Source organism: Pipra filicauda, unplaced genomic scaffold (assembly GCF_003945595.2).
Source record: "Pipra filicauda isolate LSUMZ 115617 unplaced genomic scaffold, ASM394559v2 scaffold48_size3843733_pilon, whole genome shotgun sequence".
Classification (NCBI taxonomy): Eukaryota; Metazoa; Chordata; class Aves; order Passeriformes; family Pipridae; genus Pipra; species Pipra filicauda.
The window spans coordinates 1,743,909-1,763,418 of record NW_024104631.1 but is presented as its reverse complement, the minus strand read 5'-3'; the positions used below and the strand labels follow the sequence as shown (position 1 = coordinate 1,763,418).

Sequence of the window (19,510 nt, the reverse complement as noted above, 5' to 3'; positions counted from 1 at the left end):
TTCAGCACAAGTGACATTAAATTAATTTATACAAGACACTGGTCAAAACCAGCTTCTACCAGTGAAAGCTCAAAGTGGGACTGAGCCTTTTTAAGGAGCTTTTCTTCTGCTTTCTGTTCACTTCACAGGACTGCTTCAGACAGAAATGCTTCTAACATTTTGAAGGCACACTACACAAGTACGATTGCTTTTAACATAAAAAGATCCATTTTGTTATAAGTATTTGCTTTTAGCAGCTCTGTTCCTTTGTGCATTCCTTTCCCAGGTAGAGTACAGGTGCTTCAGGGCAACTCTAAAGACAATTTTCAACAGTGGCTTAGAAACCTAACTACTGCTTTTCTAAACAACATGCCAGCTAACCAGACACACAGATGCCTGTTAGAATCAAGTTACTTCTGTAACTAATCTCATACAATAAACTCTCCCAGGCAGCTTATTTACAACCTGAGGGAAAAATACACCTTTGAAAATTGTTTTCTAAAGGTACTCTGGCTCACATTTCTCTGTTCGTGCTTGGGCTTTGTGGTATTAATTCTCATTTTTAAAAATGAGGGAGGTATCTAAGCTCAGGTTTCTAAAAGTACATAGGTGTGAATAGCTGCAGACGTGCACTGGTACGTCAGGCTTGCTGAAATCTGTACCTATGATTTGCAGCTCTCTATTTATCATTTACCCTTTGCTACTGTTGAAAGGAGCAATGCATAAAGACTTTGACAAAGCTGTTCCTAAGGAGCAAGATTACTTTAGAAGGTGATTTGAGGTTCTTAATTCCCTTAGAAATGCTCCACATTTTTTACCTCAGGTCTACAGAAGTGTTTGTGTATCACCTCAAACCACAAAGCCTGATTTTGATTAGACTGTGGGTACCACTGCTAGGTTATTGTTTTAAGATAGCATCATGGAAAAACTTCAGTTATAACTTAATTAATTCAAACACTATCATTACTTTTGAAAGGAAGCATTTTATCCAACCAAAGGATCACCCCTGAGTGACTGTATTTGTACTGCAGAACCACCACGGCTCTAGGGTTCAGCTAAGGTCTGCAGTCAAAGTTATTGCATTAACACTTATGTTATACTGCTGCCTACAGGTCCATATTTAAAATTAGGGTGTTATGCTAACTTATGTTTAAATAAGGCTCCTGTTCCAAAGCTTAGAAAACAAGCAAGATAAGAAAGGTATCAGAGAAGCTGAACCCATTTTAACTTTTCTTGGTTATATTTGTGTATGTAATTGAATGCATTTCTTCCACTGCCCTGAAGCCACTACAGAGGGGCTGGTTTTGCAGTAGAGCTGTGTATGGGAAAGCAACTTAAAAGGAAGAAAGGGATTATGGCATTGTGTGTATCAGGGGTGCTGTGGAGGAAAGCACAGCGATACCTAGAATGGCAGCCCTTCACATAACAGACAGGTAGGGATCTGATGATTTTTCCTATGGTGTTTGTTGCAAACTGTGATTTCCACTTGTGGAAACTGCACATTTTCTAAAGCAAACATATATATACTTTGAGGTTGGGCACAGACTATACAGACTGTCTTTTGCTAATTTGCAGTTTAAAGATCCTATGAATCTCAAGAGCTTGTCATGTTGTCTCTCACTATTATATTGAAAAAAACCAGTGACACGTGCCACACATTTTATCAAAACCAGAAAAATCATTCTTCCAGAGGCTGAAATGGAGAGTGGTAGTTTTCCTTTCCAGTTCACGTACATAGGTTTTTTTTGATAACTAACTTTAATTGCTACATACATATTTTGAATTTTAAAATATTTTCTGAATACAGGAAGAAGACATTTCAACTTAGTGCCTGTAGAGGAGCCAGGCATTTCTGCAAGCACTTCCTCTTCTCCTTTCAGAACTGATTGATCTTGGCAACTCAGGATGCTGCTGATTTCAGCTAAAGTAACAGCAGCTAAATGATTCTTCCATGTGCCATAAACTAGTCTATTTTTGCAAAAGGAAATTCCTTTATTTGAACAATTAGCAAACTGACATTTCCTAACATCATGTAAATTCATAGAAATGTTAGTATTTAGCACTCAACATCCTCTGCACCCTGGAGGCTGGATAAGGTATTAGTCATCTCTAATTAAAGTTGTCTTATGCCAGGCAGTCCCCAGTGACTGCCACAATACTGTTTCCTTTGTAATCGTTGGTCAATTTGTCGCAATATATCATCAGGATTACTGAATTATTGGTTATAATTACAGCTTCAGTGTCAATAGCAGTGTCACAGCAAGGGTAAGTAAACACTACAAAATTAGGAGGGATGGAAATACCTTTCTAGCAGCTACATCATATTAGTAGTACAGAGACCACCCACTGTAACAGTTAGGCACAATGATAAATTCCTACTTTGAGAAGGTGGAGTTGGATGTTTTCCCCTTAATGTACCGCATTCATCTCAGTGACATCCCCTATAAGTTCCTCTTTGATTCCTACCCACCAGCTGTGGAGCATGCGTGTTAGGTAGTTCAAACTAGCTAAAGCACATACAGTTTGCCAAACTCAATTTTACAGCTAACACTGTCAAACCATTTGCACAAACCATCCCCAAGGATGCACCTTCCAAAGGTCTATGAAAGGAACCTCCCAAATTCTGCAGCTCATTTTCCTATGGTGCTTCAGTCACCCTAAGTCCCATTTTCACAAATGGTCTGAGGGATCAGGAGCCCACAGCCTGTCAGACAGGCACCAATGCTTCATTCTCCAAGGGCCACCTTCTCAAGCAGTATTTACATTTGATTCCTGATATGGCTAGCAGGTTATGACCTCTTGAAGAATTCACCCCTTGTGTATTTTTGAGAATGGCGACACAAGGTCCTCTGTGGAAGAAAAGTTTGATAGAAGTGTCTACTGCTTTTCAAAAAAGAACATAGCATTTGCTGGTACTATTTTGACTAACAGGAGAGACACTTTTCAAAACTACTCGCAATTTCAAAGGATGCCTTAATATGGGGGGAAAAAAAGAAAAAAGAAGTATTTTTCTGCAGGTCAAATCCAGGACTTCCAGGGAATCCAAAGAAAAAATATTTCTGATAAGATATTTCAGGTTTTACTCTAAAGTCAAGGTATGTTGGGAAATGGCCTGAGAGTTCAGTGTGTGAAAACATGGCTTGTAAAGTTCAGCATATACTGCAAGAACCAAAATCTAAATAGGGAAGTTAGTCAGGCTTTTAACTTACCTGCCTAATCTCTAACCATGGACTCAAAGACTGAAGATGTAGCTCCATCTTTTAAATCAAGAAACAGGTCATTAAAATTCAGGCTGTACAACTAACATTGCACTCATTTAACAAAACAAGAGTTCAAAACATAAAAACTCCACATCAGAGGCATTTCTATAAACCACAAACTTAACGAACTATCTTCCCTCCATAGGTTTCAAATGAAACAGGCACAGAGGCTTTCTTTGGTACAGCCTAAGCTTGTTCAACCAGGTGTGGGTTTCAATTAAGTTACCCTTGTGCAGGAATGTGAAGTCAAAGATTTATAAACTGTTTGTTTGTTTTTTAAAAAATATGCCCGCAGTGGCCACACTGCTGAAACCAACAAGAATGGCTGCAGCAGCAACCCCGAGCCAACCAGTCAAGTCACAGCTCTACGTGCGTGCTTGTGGTCTGCTCTGACAGCCCATAGCCTGACTCAGTGGAAAAAATAAAAGTCTGTGGAAGCTCAGGCTACAGTGAGATGACAGGTGACTTCTGAGGAAAAAAACTACAGCTGTAGACCTACATCCTTTTCTGGAAATCTGGCTCAGTCATTTGTGGGAGAGAAGGTGTCGAGCAGAGCTGGCTGGTGACAGTGGAATAAGTCCATTCCAAAACTGTGCAGGTTTTCCAATTTTTTCATAGGGTCCTGAAATGAAAACAAAAACTTTTCAAATGGAAGGGTGTGGAATTGTGTTGAAACATCTATTTCTGAATTAGAGAGATCAAGTTTTCAATCAGGCTTTCAGAACATACATAACCAGAGACCTCAACCTGGGATACAGAAAACTCCTCATTCATCAACACCAGCACCTCTGCAAAATGTTTTGGCGACCAAGAGGCAGCATATTTTAGTTTAAATATATTTCATCAAACATGTTCTGACCAATTCGAATCTTGAGATGACATTGTGTCACCACTTTGTGGAAAGATCAGTCTTTTTAAAAAAACCTCGTAAAAATAAAGGACTGGAAAAGAAGCTGAAGAACAGCCAGTCACTCAAAAGACATTTGTCAGCAAAATTAAATATAAGTTCAGGCATATTCCATTTCATCACATACTGTTCCTTTTACGGGTGAGGCATTTAAGTAATTTCTCTATTTTGGAATGAGACTGCAAGACAAACAGTTTATCTTCAGCTTGGCAAAAGAAAGTTACATTAATGTCTATCAAGATGAAAGTGGTGCAAAACAGAATATTTTACAGCCTAAATAGTGACTCTGTTCTTCAGCTATGTATAAACCATTCTTCTCACAGGATGCAATCAAATGTCAGTGTCTTGATATGAGTTCCCAGTAATCTCAAAAATACAAACCCATGTACTTTATATATGTATGTGTATATACACACACACATATATCTAGTATATAGTACATATATATATATGCGTATATATATATATGTGTATATATATATATATATGTATATATGTATGTTTGCATGTACACACATACACAGACACAACCCACATCTGGAGTTCCACTAAAATATTTCTCCTACCTCCTCAATAACCACAGTTACAGTAATCCCTAGAAGGAACAGAGCAGGGCTGAGGTCAGCAGTCTCTGATCACCAGCATTTGTACAAAGTGATTTTATGTTTCATTTGTACTAGAGATGAATATCAAGTTAGAATTTTTGCTCATAAGAATTTTTAAGGAAGAAAAAAATGGAAGGTTGAAAGATTTGCCCAAAGGAAGGTTCAGGGAATAAATGAGATCTTATTTATCTTTTTCATTATTTTTGCAAGTTGGAAAATAGGAAGAAAATTATTAATGTTGTTCCTTACACCACTGTATTATCAGGGACACAAGAGAGTCTGTACTATATTCTTTCTGCTGAAGTTAAAAAAAGAGGGCAAACATACTGCATAAAATTCAATCCGCTCTTTAGTAAAAATATTATCACTGTTTCATTTTATGAATGTTACCATCTTTTAATCAAGATGATTTCAAACATGATGTACATTTTCCGTCAACTTTGAAACATGTTTCCATGAGAATTCATAGATTGTTTTTTTATTTATTTTTTTCACAAAATGTTTTTATTGAAACAAATTTCAGCCTATTCTAGTTTGCATTCTGGATTCTTTCAAAATTCAAATTCAAAACTTCAAAGCAAGCCATCTCCACAACCATTTCTTTTGTAGGATTTTGATCAAAGCCATGGAAATTCCTGGTTCCACCCCACAATAATGAACCAGCCCCGGTTTTATTTGAAATCCAGCTCTGAGGAGCTGACTTACCTATCTGGTTTGCAAGAATCCCTCTGTCTTCACCTGACCCAAGAGCATCTCCTCATAGCAATGTTCTCCTCCAACTGGAACACATCCACACTACACAGTCCCCATTCCCTCTATGTGGGGGGCACCAACGTTTGGCTGTCAACCTCCTGTTTACCAACCTTCTCCAAGATCATAAAGCTCCTTCTTTCTGCATCCTGAAGATCAAGGTTTTTTTTAACAATTCCCTAGATAGCTGTGTTTGCCTAAAGAGACCCTCCCACTGCTCTTTTATCCTCTGAAGGCAGGCCAATTTTCAACTACAGCCTGATGGTTGCCTGGGTTAACCTCTGCTTTGTTTCATGAGGCTTAGAAACCCCAATACATCTTTCAAATGGCATGTCTGATCACCCTACTCTGGGAGATAAGCAAAAAATTAGAATAAGCTTCTCCAGGTAAGCACCAGCATGAAGGTACCATCATTTTCCAGGGGGAATGCCTGGCAGGTTAGGAGATCAGTTATGATTGGGAGACAGAAAAGGCAGCTGTGTAATAGCACAGTAACAACACTGTTTCAATGCTTTTGAAAGGCAAGGCTGTGGTGTTGCATAATCACAATGTTTCCTTCTATAGGGAATTTGGGACAAATATCTTGACAGCACTTTTAACACTTAAATATTGTATGGAAGACATTTAGGTGGCTGTTGAAGATGACATCACTCCTACCTTGTTCTACTCAGCTTATATTCAAGTATTCTAGATTTCAATTTTCATGTTTCAGTTCATGTCCTTTGTCCTGTAAGTTTTCCTATTATTTGTAGGATTTCTATCATGCCAGTAGCCTCTTCCTCCTCTCTACCAACTGTAACTACACTTCAAAGCCCTGTGCAATAACAAAGGCAAAACCTGTGAGTTACTTCAACTTGTTTCCTTCATGTTTGTTCACGTCCAAATGCAAACTTCATTGCACAGAAAAATTCAGGTCTTGTAGTTGGTCCAGGCTGCTGTCACCAACTAAATTGTCCTTTGAGTGAGGGGTGACAATCCAGAGCAGCCATCTGAGCTTTCCTAACTGATTCTGAAGATCTAATTATTCCTCTGAACACCTGGCTTTCCTGGGGCAGAAGTAACCCTTCCTAAACCTGGATGTATTCAAAATGAGTACAATTGAAAGAAAAAAGAAAAAAACCCCAAACCAACCAACCAAAAAAAACCAACCAAACAAACAAAACCCCACCACAACTTTTACCTGTGTTTTCCAGTGATTTCTTTTTTTAACTACAAAAACACAGGAGTTCAGAATTCACCACCAAATTCCCACTCCTTAGGACTTTATTCTCTTGTGTGTCTTTCACAGCTTTCCTCCAAATCCTAAGTAGACATTTAACCATCTCCTGCTTAGCTCAATGGGATTTAGGCTCCTTTGTACTGACAGCAACTAAGCTGCTCAGATTTGTTCCACGGAGTGTCTCGCAAAAGAAATTGTTTCAAGGTGTACAATGCATTTGCTGCCTGCTGCTGTTGGCAGAGTAAAACTGCCACAGAGCCATGCCAGGGGAAGGAAGAAATAAAATCCCCTTGGGAAAGAAAAGAACACACAGGTAGAGAAGGGGGAGGGGGGTGGGAGGTGTTGGGTCCCCCCTCCAACCTAGCCCTCATTTTGAAATAAGATGAACTTGTTGTTGGCACAGGGTTTGGCCAATCTTGCTGATCCTTCTATGTGTACCCTTACATCCCTGTACATGGATGACTTTCACACGCTGAGGGTTGTTCCTTGCTGTTCTGAGCCTTTGGTGTGAGACCTCCTTGTCAACAAGAGCAGTGGCTCTTACTCCACTTCCTGACAATTTGCTGTCTAATGGCATGTCAAGTGAGGGCACCCAAAAGCCCTCAGTGTTTGGGAACACGAGTGACTGTGCAGAAGCACAGCCTTCCTGCAGACATCTACATGGCTGGGGGAAGAGGGGGAGGCCTGTCCCTCGTTCCCAACCTGAAACGTGCCGAAGTGCTTTCTCACCCTCATTGATTTGTTGATACCCATTTATGGTACAAGAAATTGGACTGCAGACCTTGAGGCAACAATTTTAAAATCTATTAAACCCCTGCTTACCCCCATGCAGCCAAATCTGCCTGGAGTGTGCTGAAACAGTTTTGAAAGGAAGGGAAGCCAGGTGGGGGCAGTAAGACGTGCGATGGAGAGCAAAAGCCATGAAAAAGGCCTGAAGCCTGCCAGTATTTCCCTTGATCCCAAATCTTAAATCTTCTGTTGTACCTACCATTTCCCCAGGATATTTTTCTCCAGCTAATGCAGCAGGTATACCCATGCTCACATTATAGTAGCAGAAACCAAATGAGAATCCAAATTTAAGAGATCTAAATGTTAATGCAATAAAATGGCTAGATACACAATTTTATTTTGCTTTGTTAATTTTGGGGTCATACATGTATGAAACTTCCTCTTCTATAACTTCTTTCACAGTCTCCCACAGAGCTGTCCTGCAGACAATCCCAGCACTAACAAAACAGTGCTGTCCTTTCGGAATGACAGCACCAATTCTTGTCACTCCTTTGCGTGGGTGCCTAAAACAGGCACTTTGTCTCTCAAGCCATCTTTTTTTTTGTCACTCTCAAAAAATATTGCACCTTCCAAAGAATAAGATTGAGTATCAAAAAGGGATACTCCCTAACAGATTTTACAGTTCACTTTAGTATACCATGGATTAAAAAAAATACGGTTTTTCTTACCTGTTTTATTGAATAGACTTTTTCAAACTATTTCAATGGAGCCTTTGCCCCAGAGAAACTGTTAGTTCCAAACCACAGTTTTAGGCAACAAAGCTCACTAAAAGACAGAAAAAAAATAACACTAAGGTTACAGCTGGTTTATACACTAGGTATATTTTCCAGCTAAGTTCTCTTTCATTTGATAATACAATGTTTCATTTTGAAGCAAGTTCTACTTCTTCTACTCAAAAAGTGTTACCCAATGTCACATAGAGACTATATTTTTTAAATATTAATTCACAGCATTTATTTTAAGGACATGTTTATAGAGGTTGAAAGGAAGTTCAGATAAAGCTGCTGCATTGTGGCAATATATGAAATGAATTGTTTTAATAGGAAAGAAGTTGGAGATAATCTCTCGGCCCTGTTTCCTCTACTGGTTAAACCCCGTTGGTCATGTCTGTGAGAGCAATGCTGGGCACTTTTGTTTATTTTTCTTTAACTGAAAATTTTTAACCCTGAAAGTAAAGTTGAAGGAGAAGAAACTAGTCCAAGGGGCTTCATGCTATGCCAGCAGGTGTCCTTTTCCAATTGCAGATACCTCGGTAAGCAAGTAAAGTGATGATATTTGCCTTTCTCCCTGAATTTCTGTGTTCCATTTGTTGTAGCCACCATCAGTAAACAGCAGATTGGCTTTGCTATGTACCAACTCCAGATGTACTAGGAAGATGCATAAAAACAGGTAGCCAAACAGAAAAACTGTAAAGCAGACAGAAACAGGACAGGCCTGACAAGCAGATAGTCCTCAGAGGTACTGTCAGATAGAAAACTAGAAGCTAAGAAATTGTACAGCACAAGTACAATAGTATCTTCTTAAACCATAATGTAAAGCTTAGGATTTTGGTGGTGAAGTTAGAGTGGAGATCTGAAATCCAGAAGCTGCTTTCAACCAAGATTTCTGTGGTCCTATGGTCTTCTGCAGATAAGAAGGGAGTTCCCATTCCTGGATGACTGCCAAAGTTGTCCTTCTCCATTGGTTTCTTTTTTTCCAGCAGAGAGGGCTAGACAATTAGATATATAGTTAATTATAATTTTTTCAAATACTAAAAGTTGAAAATATGGGGGGGGGGACTAGCCAGACAACACCAAGTTGCTACTGAGCCCTTATCTAACAGACCAGAAACCAAGGACTTTTTCCAGCAATGTCATCTGTATTTGTCTAGATCTTACCTCTCTCAGGTCCAAGACAGAGGCCTGTTTCTGTTTCCCACACAACTGCTCTACAAAGCAGAGCTGATGAGTCTGAGAGCAAGCCCTGCTAGTGCAACCATACTGCATCTGGGGTCAGAGGGGGGCTACATCAGCAGGCTTGGAGCTCACCCAGGTGCCTCCAGGTCAATGCTTTGTGCAGACATGTCACCAATATGCCCTACACCCACCTCTACAGAAAGGCTCTGGCAACATGTGCACATCTGTCCTCCTGTTTGTCAGGTACAACGGATCACTCTCCTAATCATGAGAGATCCCTGCCTAGCCTAAGGACTTCCACAAGGCACTTGGACCATGTAGGGTCAAAACCTTTCCTCAGAGAGTGTTTCTTATCTCAGACATTGGAAAACATTATTAGCTCATTACAGGTAGCCAATCCTGACTGGAAGGCTTTCTGCCAGTTTGCCCATATCTGGCAGCCTCTGCCAGACCACTCACAATGACCAACCACACACCCACCAACCACAAAGCATACAAGTCATAATGCACTTAAGCATTAACAGAGGTGTTACAACACAGATTTAGTCATGTCCTTCAGACTCTCAAAGAACCCTTGCAGAAGTAAGTGGGCTTTTCAAGATTTACAGTAATACTAAGTAACAAACAAAAAACCCCACAACTCCATTTCCCAGTATCAAAGGAGAACTTGCAAATAGCACACTAGCAAACCACACTGACTGTGAGCAAACAAGCTCATTTCTGCAGTGCCTGTAACTGGGATGACTCTTGTTGAGGTACTTAATTTAGATCATTGATGAATGGAAATGTTGGCAGGTACCTTCTTTTTATGCTGCTTCTGGAAATCCCACACATTTGAAAATTTGGTGAGCTGGCCTGACTAATACATTTATGAATGTTGACATTGAGTTCATAGTCACTGCTGAGGTATAACCTGAGTTATTTTTCTCAAGACTATAGTCATGTGCAGTCCTGCAACTGAATTTATTTTAATGTAACTCAAAATATTTTCGTGTTTAGATAGGACAAAGAATTAGATGTACTCCTCTGACCAACAAAAGGACTGTTTATGACTCCATAGTTGAGACTGACTGTTCAGTGGTGTCTGTCTTCAAAATACCTAAAGTGTGAAAGAAGACACTTCAGTTGCATTAGCCTACACAAAAAGGCAGCTGCCAGGGAGATACAATATCATTGCTGGATTAGTTCATCCATTAGAACCTTTCTAGTTTATTTTTGAAAGTGCTATAGAAACAAAGTGAAGCAGATGTGCCAGGGGACGCTTCTGCAAGGGTACAACTTCTACAACTTCCTGTTTTAATTATCTAAGTGGTAGGTGGGTGGAGCACCTTAATAATTAGCTTTTTTATTATTGGAATAAAATATCTATAATATCTAAGGGCACTGGAAGAGAGGTTGTTCTTATTGCATTCCTTTGCAGGTGGCGTGGCTTTTGCAGGGACACCTGTCCACACGAAACTCTGTAAATGCTTTTTAACACGACCCCAGGTAGTAGAAAGAACACAGCTGCTAAAGAGTGTTAATGGCAGGACAGCTGCTTGGCTGACAGAATTGGAACCAGCATGGTGCATGTGCTGGGACTGTAAACAGGAATGAATTTTCCTAAAAGCTTTATAAGTAAAAATGTTTATTTTTGGAATATTAGCAAAATAAAAGGACTTACAATGTTCCTTTAATTTTAAGTCAGAACATAATGACATGCAGCTTTTAAGAAGGTTTATTTTATAGCAAAATCTCAAATTGAAACAAGGTGGCTTAGAAACAACTTCAGAAATACCATATATTTATTCTCAGTGTATATACAAAACATACTTGGGCATTTTTTTGTCCTTAATGTGTGGTAAAATGGGTCATGAAATTCTGCTTTCCACAAACACACATCAGGTACTGAGGAACACCTTTCTGTCTACCAAGCCTGCCATTGATGGTAAATGCTTGGTGTGTGGTGTATGGAGGTATTACAAGGTATGTGGAACAGGTTACTCACATGCCAAAAAGATGCAATAGACATCTGGTTTCAAGGACAGGCACCAAAATGAAGACACCTCATTCCTAGCCTTTCCTCAGCCACAGCCTTCCTCTTTGAGTCAGTCATCCAGTGCCAAGAAAGTGCCCTCTTTTGGTGGACACAACCCTAGCATAGGCTCAGAGCTGAAATTTTGAACCCAGCTGAATACCAGCATCAGACTATTGCATACAACTGAAATCCTTTTTGGAGTGTTGGTAAAGTAACACATTCTCTTTGGAAAGTTCACCCAAGGATAGCAGAAAGCAAACCCCTTTCTGCTCCTCTTGCAGCACTTGCAGTGTAGCACTCCAGCCTGGATGATATGAGCAGTACTTACCCTGTCCTCTTGTAATGCAATCCCTACCTTTTTAGGAACAACAGTGACCTTTTAAAATTTATCTAGACTTTATCACATTTCTCAAAGTCTCTCAAAGGCATTTTCCACCATACATGCTTCACCACTAGCTCATCAAGGGATGAAAATAGTGGGTCTATTACCTGTACATAGCTCTTCGCAGCTTCTCATCAGGAGTCTGATGCTGGGCTTAGTTTAAAGTTATTAATTGACTTTTCCACACCTGGCACCAGCACCTTGCATATTGACTCAAAGTGTGATGTGATAATTAGGCAGGGTGAGGAATCTTTCTCAAGTTTTGTTCTTTGGCACTATTTTGCCTTTGATCTTCTTTGCTCTTCTTTCCAGAAGAATTACAGCATTCCAGCAGAAGCCAAGGGTGGGCCTTTCATCAACCTCAGGGAAAAGCTTTGTTCGTGCCCCACAGCACTCTGCTCTCAGTCTTAAACATCCTATTCAGATGACTGCCATGTGCTACCTGGAGTGCCTATGAGGTGCCTACAGTCAGAAGAGCACGTATGGTGCATCCTCCACCAAAACACAGATCAAATTAACTGATTAAAAGAGAAGCAGGAATGAAGTTCAGTAACAAAAAAAAAAAAAAATAAAAACAAGTAAGCAGGCTTTTAATCATGCCATTTCTTCATTAACTTGATTGAAATTTTGTGTTTTGCTCTGCAGGTGAGGAAGGCTGGTGGCACAATAAATGTAACATCCTGCGGAAACCTACATCCACTTCTTACTCGGGTTCCAAAGCCGCCCATATTCCAGATTCATGCAGGCGATTAACATATTCATTCTGCTGATTTTTATTGGCCAATTACAAACCACTTAACAGATGGCGTGGAAACAGTTATATAAACTAAGGAATAAAACCTAGAGCATTTATACACTTATCAATGAATCATTTTCCCAAATGTTCATTCTTGGGCTTTTGTCACTTACTATTTCTTTGAGATCTGGCCTTTCTACTTGTCACACCCTATTCCTCTCCAGATCTGGAACAACGTGAAATTCTGGGAGACAGTGGGCATGACTGAATCTCATGAATATTGTCCCTGCCATAGTGTTCTCAACACTGGGCTTTTAGAAACACATCAATGGAGTAAAATAAAAGTATCTGCCCCAGGAGATGTAAATGGTAGGATTTTTGCAATATGCATAGAGCAAATGAATGAGAGAAGAATTTGTGTAGCAATTCGCTTTTTCCATCCCCGGAGGGACATGATTGACTATTACACTGTGATGTGTTGAACTAAGTCCCAGAGCTGTTTTGGTATTAGAAATTAGACATGGGTAAGACACCTGCAAGGCAGGTGTGCACATGACAATGAAGTTAATGTCGAAGTGTATGCATGTGAAGAAATGAACAACTGTGTGATGTGTTACATAAAGAGTAACTCCTTAAAGGTGCTTTCCCCAAGCCCTTATCGTCACAGTCTCTTGGTCTTCCAAACCAGGGAGACTGTGAATACAACCCGCCTGTTAGCAGGTTTTGTTTGCTGTCATGGCTATATTAATTGTGGTAATCAACAGAGTTTGTGCATATCATCTTCAGTTTCTTTTGGGCAAATGTGCAAAAATTCCAGTAGAAGATGTCACGTGACTTCTGGGCGGCTGACACTGGTGGAGGAGCAGGTATCTGCTGCATCTCTTATCTGATGGCTAGCATATTGCTGCTCTTACCCCAGAGGTTGTTCAGAAGAGGTTGTCCCTTTAGGTGTATTAGATCTCCCTTTCACACACAATGGGCCGAGCTATAGTGCTTTTTTGCCCTCTTTTGCTTGTCTGCCTTCCCCCTCTTCCATAATGCGCTCCTGGCTGCAGCCAGCCATGTCCAAAATTCAGGAGCAGGGACGCAAAGCAGCAACTCGCATGTTGTTGTTAAACAGCCACAGCAACAGAAGTGCAGAGGTGGAAAGAGGCAAAGAAAAACTCTTCTCGGTGCCTCAGGATTATGCAGGATACACGTTTTACAGGGTGAGGGTTTTGTGGATTGGATTAAAGAGTCTCAAAGATGCAACAAAGACAACACAGTGCTGGGTCACATAAATACTGGGCTATCCATGGACTGTAACAAGTCAGTCCTTCCTGTTCTTCTGTGGCTTAGGCTTCTGCAGTAAATTTCAAAGGATGCTTCTTACAGAGTGTCCCCCACACAGACTGGAAGCAGTCATGGGAGTGAGACAGTTAAATACATTTTCTTAAAGTGTGCCTTTGTCATAACCGAAATACCATACATCCTACCTAACTGCACATCTTCCTGGCTCACCACTGTGGGGTTTTGGTGACATCTCCAAATTCTACTCCATCAATGGTTGGACTGATTTCCGTTTCTCCAGTGAGTGGCGCTTAAATCATTCCTGTTCCTACCAGGGCTTTTGTCTTTGTGCTTTTAGTTTTCCAAGAGGGTCTCTTTAGGTATCTGTCAAAATCCTGTTACAAGCAGCCAGATGGAACCAGACAGAGAATAAAGGGCTCATCTCTTCCATGTCCTAATTTAAGCACCCTATGTTCACAGGACTTTGAGTGCTACATGTATGAAAGAGAGAAGACAGTTTGCTGGTAGGAAAAAGGCACACCCAGAGGCTCTGCCAGGGCTGAGTCTCTCTGAGATTATGCTCAAGAGGAAAAGGTATAAAAACTTGTTTGAGTCTGAGAGGAAAAAAGTAATCAGAATCTCTTCTTTTTCTGACAATGGTGGGTTCTGAAGTGGCTGGTAGGTTTTTAGAGTCTTCGATTAATCTAAATATCAAGAAGCGAAATCACATTGCAAAAATATGAAGCCTGCTATACTCCAGCAGAAAAATGAGATCTGAGAGACAGCAATTCTTGAACAGAGAATACAAATAGAAGAAAAAAAAATAATGCCTGTCTGCAACTGAACCTGGGTCATGGGTATCCTGGGGCAGAACACTGGAAGACACATAAACAGACCTTGAAAATGTGCTCAGATTTACCGAACTAAGAGAACCCCGTGGACCTACCTGAGAAAACTGATAGATGACAAAAGAGTGGGGGCAAAAGGCAGTACGGCCATATAAGTTGGAACTCAGGAAGAGATGGCCCCTGTAACTTGTGGCACTATGCCAGCTAGTGCTTACCATGATTCTGCCCAACAAGTCTAGGGCTATACACCACTTCATAGGACAGGATTTCCTTAAGCTACGTTTGGGTTAATTTCAGTACACAAGAATGAGATCAGAACATGCAAGAGTATAGATTGCCTAGACCTACAATAGACATGAAGTTCAACAGAGGCAGAATTTTTTGACTATGGGAAAACCAGTGGAAGAACATGATTTGAGCCTTGAGGAAACCTTGGAAAAAACACAGAAGTGTTAGATTGACAATAACAAGAGTTTGTATAAGGGGCGGGGGGAGGGGGGCAGCATCTATGGTGAAAAGAGGCAACATATCAAGGGAGGCTTCAGTTGAGTTCTGCCTCTGACAGACAAAGGAGACATAAAAATACTGCTTAGAATAACAAAATACATATTGGGAAATTTGTGGCTCATTGGTCTGATGGAGCAGGGACAATGTAAAAAGTTGAAGCACTGGAAGAATTAAAGATGTCCCTGAACTGTTTATATCTCCAAAAGCACAACATTTAAATTTTTCAAGGAAGTCTTCAGTTCAAGTTCTGGCAGGAAAATACAGTCATAACTGACAACCGATGGCTTGAGACATCAGGAGTTCTATCAGTGAAGCAAGACAGCTGTAATTTTAAGGCATTGGATTGAAATTAGGGTTAATTAGGGATCAATATCTTTACTGATAGGAACCTTATTAACTTCAAAGTGACTGTAAACTCTTTACTGTGCCTGAAATGGTCTGATAAGCATTTCGAAAAAAACACAACTGTATTTATTTTTTCCCACCTACCAAACATATGATCGGCAAGGCAAATTTAAGTGAGGCTGATAGTGCAGGCATATGCATTTCAGCCTGCAAGGAAAGTCTAGGATAACAAACTAAATTTGGTAGGAGCCAATCTAATTTTAAAAGCCTTGTCTAGATAAAATTCAGATCATAAAATATGTTCTTGCTGGAACAACCGCTCAGGATGTGACCCCACAGAGAGAGTGTAACAGCCTTTAGTTTGTGTTACAGCTATTGGGTTGCTGGAGTTTTAAGTGCTATTTCTCCATTGAAAAGAAATTATGGTACTGAGAACTGTGCTTTAAAGGCTTAAGCTACTCAGACAGAGTCTCTGAGTCTGGGTTATGACTCTGAAGCTGTTGTCAACATCAGGCACAGCCAGCTGAAAATGCATATGGGAATAAGTAGTTCTTTTATAAATGCTTTCAGAGCAGTGGGTGATCCCTAAGGCCATGCTACTCCCTCCAAAGTTGTCCTTTACTGTCCAACTGTGTTGTTCCCCACTAACTACAGTAGTAGTAAACATTGCACAGGAATTTTTAATCCATTTGCACTTCTAAACTTGCACTCAATGTTCCAAAAAAAAAAAAAAATCATAAATGAATGAAAACCTAGAACATTAAGAGAATTACTACTGTCCTGGTCTGTATTTTCTGTCTTACACTCTGAAGGCCTAAGTCTAGTGATGAGATGCTGCTACTGTTCAGAATCTCACTACTGACACACAGCATGTCCTTGAGCAAGTCTATCCATCTTTTGTATGCTTCAGGTTCAACATTTGGAAAACTGAGAAAGTTCTTTGAGCTCCACAGAGATGCCACATGAAGCTACTAATAGCTGTCAATGACTCTGTTTTTTTCAGGTGTGAGATCTACTAAATGCAGAGTGGCTGACTACAATAAGTTTTGGATCAGGCTTTAAATAAAACCTGTATTACTACTGACTGAGTAGTGAAATTAAAGGTTTTTAAACAGCTCTCTAATATGTCACTATTCTAAACTGATAGACTTGTAAAGTAGCCACTTGGGAATTTCTTCATACAGCCTTCCCAGTCAGAAAACACTGATTTGTCAAAGATAAATCATTTGTTGGTCTGTTCGTTGCTTTGTTTTTTTCAGGAAACCAGCAGTTTAGATAAATTTTATAATTTAGAAAATATTAACAAAAATGTTTCCAGAGCAAAAAAATATTTTGTTTGTATTTAAATAAAAGTACGACTTTCAATTCAAAGTTACTTTACTTGAAAAAATCTTCCTAGCTACCTGTTAGTTATAGTGGAAAAGTAAGTCCACAGGCCAAGGGAAAGATTTCCAACTGATTGCAACTGGGACAAAAGCCATGGTTTAAAACCCAACCTGTGGAACAGAAAAGCTCTTCTTGGTCCAGTTCTAGCCATGGTAATATCAAGCAAGCTGCTGCAGAAGCACAGAACCACCACTTTTTAACTCTTAATATGCTGTGGTCAGAAAGAGTATGAATATTCGTATTGGGAAACTGAAGATGCGTGTTGAGCATCTGTGGAATCGCACAAATAAGTAATTGCTTATTCTCATAAAGTTAAAGAACCTACTAGTAAGGTAAGGATAAAGAAGGAAAGTAGAAAATTTAGAAATTGTGAACCCATAACTGCTTTCTGAATGGATTCCTTTTTTTTAAGAGTTTGAATTGGTCAAAGGAAGGAAAGTTACATACTGCTGTGGGTAACAAAGCCAGCAGGAAATACGGTTTAGCAGTCAAAAGAACACACACGATAACACTTACCCGAGTTCACACACAAGAACAATATTTATCTCCTATTCCCACCACTGTCAGAAAAATATAGGGTCCAATAAAGTGTTTTCATTACCGAAGTGCTTATAGAGGAAGGGATTAGAAAAAGTATGGCAGGAAGTCAAAATCTGAAGGAGCAGAGACATGTAGTACCATAATTCAAGTGAAGAAAGCGAGCTTGAAATGAAAAAGAAAGAGACATCTACCTCATGACAGTCAAACAGAGAGGGGTACAAGCCCCAAGATTAAAATCCATGTTTCAGACACCTACACTGAACTACAGGTTCCACTCAGTAGTCATAAAGGCAGAGGCTAGACTATATGCATGGTGGCTGAGGGCAGCATAACTGTATCTACGTTCAGGCAGTCTCTGAGCCCTAGTTTCACCAAGAAGATGCTCTCCTATGTCGCCCTTCTAGGGTACTTCTGTGCCTCCAAATTCTGATGTACTCTTAGAATTGACTTCAGATGAGCTGTATACTCTCATTATAAGGTAAATATAACACAGATGCAGATTCCAAACAGCCTTAAAGTTTAAAAATACTTGGGGGTAGGGATCTGTTTTGGAGCCATGTATATTAAATGAAGATGAGCCATGGGTTGCAAAGGAGTGGCCTGCTTGAGTCTTCATTCATGTTATAGATTGTCTGAAACCCCCCTTACACTTTTTCAAATAAAAAATCTACTTACCTCATTCCTATCTATTGTGTCAGCTCCTGTAGTTTAAGAATTAGGTTTCAGTCTCTTTCTCTTTTAAAATTATTATCCCCGCACTTCCTGGCTTTAACTGGATGAAGAAATGCTGAAATACAATAAAAAATTACTTCTTTTGAAATGTCTCCAACCCAGGCAAAAGCTGTCTGTAGGAGAAATCTTTCAAGAAAATCTGTCCTCATCTTATTTCCAGCTGGGCTGCATCCAATTCCAAAAGTACTTGCTGATGATGGGAGAAAAGCATCCAGATATTTATGTGATTTGGATTGTGAATACAGTCAACACTAGAAACAGCAGAGAGATGTGTTAAGAAGCCACATTGAGGACAATAATAGAAAGGAGAGGTGAATTGAGACAGCTTCCTCTCCTGAGGAAAGGTCATCCAGCCTCTCTGGTCCTGCTGTTGCTGCCCTTACTGCTTCACAGATGCTTACCTGCACTGCCTAGCCTTGCTTTTCCCTCACCTCTGTTCTTCTCAAAGGCAACAACTCATAACCCCAGCCTCCCCTACCAGATTTCTAGGTGTTTCACACATCTTTCTCTTTTCTTCATGTTTTGAAAGGAATATGTCATTGCTGTACAGAGCTTCTCTATATTCTTCGAAATGCCTTCTAAAGCTCTCCTCTGCCATCACATCTAGAAAAACCTGAGAAGAGGCTCCCAGGGCACTGCTGCACAGCCTAATGAACAATAACGATCAGTGTAACTGTAGTGTTTTCCCATGTTCCCTCATCTCTTGCTAAGCACTTATTTGGCAAGCCTGAAGGAGGCTATGTTTTCTTTCTCTCTTTATATAACACTGAGGTTCTTATCTGTGGGTAGGTCTCCCTGATCCTATCATCACACAAATAACAACAGGTAATGATTTTAAAAAAAAGCCAAGGAAAAACATAAGGCTTAGTTGTTGTAATGGCTTTCACACAGTGCTGAAAACATCATGATTTGATAGTAGAAGAAGTGACGGAATCTTGTTATTATTACTTTTTTACAGTGCTGTGTTGTTCCAGGGTTTTTGTCAACAATCACTGTCAGTTCTAATTCTCCAAACACACAGAAATTTGGGTGGAAATCCTGTCTCCACTGAAGCCAAGTGACAGATTTCCATTGGCCTCAATGGGCCTGGAATTCACCCGGTCACAACCTAGGGAAAGAATATTTGTAGTAGCAAACCAAATAAATATATCTGTGTTTTTCTGTGAAAAATCAATTTGAGACTCTTTTTTTCTTGGCAAGAGTTATGCACAGCGATATAATATGAGATATGGTAGTACTTGGAACAGGAAATGACTGTGGACACATTGTCAAGGCAGTGCTCTGCTATGCCAGTGGCTGAAGCAGAGAAAACTCATAGGAACTTGTTAAAATACTCCAGGAAAT

At 39.9% G+C, this 19,510-nt stretch overlaps 1 long non-coding RNA gene across 1 annotated transcript in view; it reads right to left on the bottom strand.

Annotated features, from left to right (window-relative positions):
- LOC113991524 overlaps positions 1-19,510 on the bottom strand; it is a 75,009-nt gene that overhangs the window by 7,087 nt on the left and 48,412 nt on the right. The window contains exon 4 of the long non-coding RNA XR_005565526.1: positions 3,739-3,861. This is a non-coding gene — a long non-coding RNA (uncharacterized LOC113991524). The remainder of the gene's footprint in view (positions 1-3,738; positions 3,862-19,510) is intronic.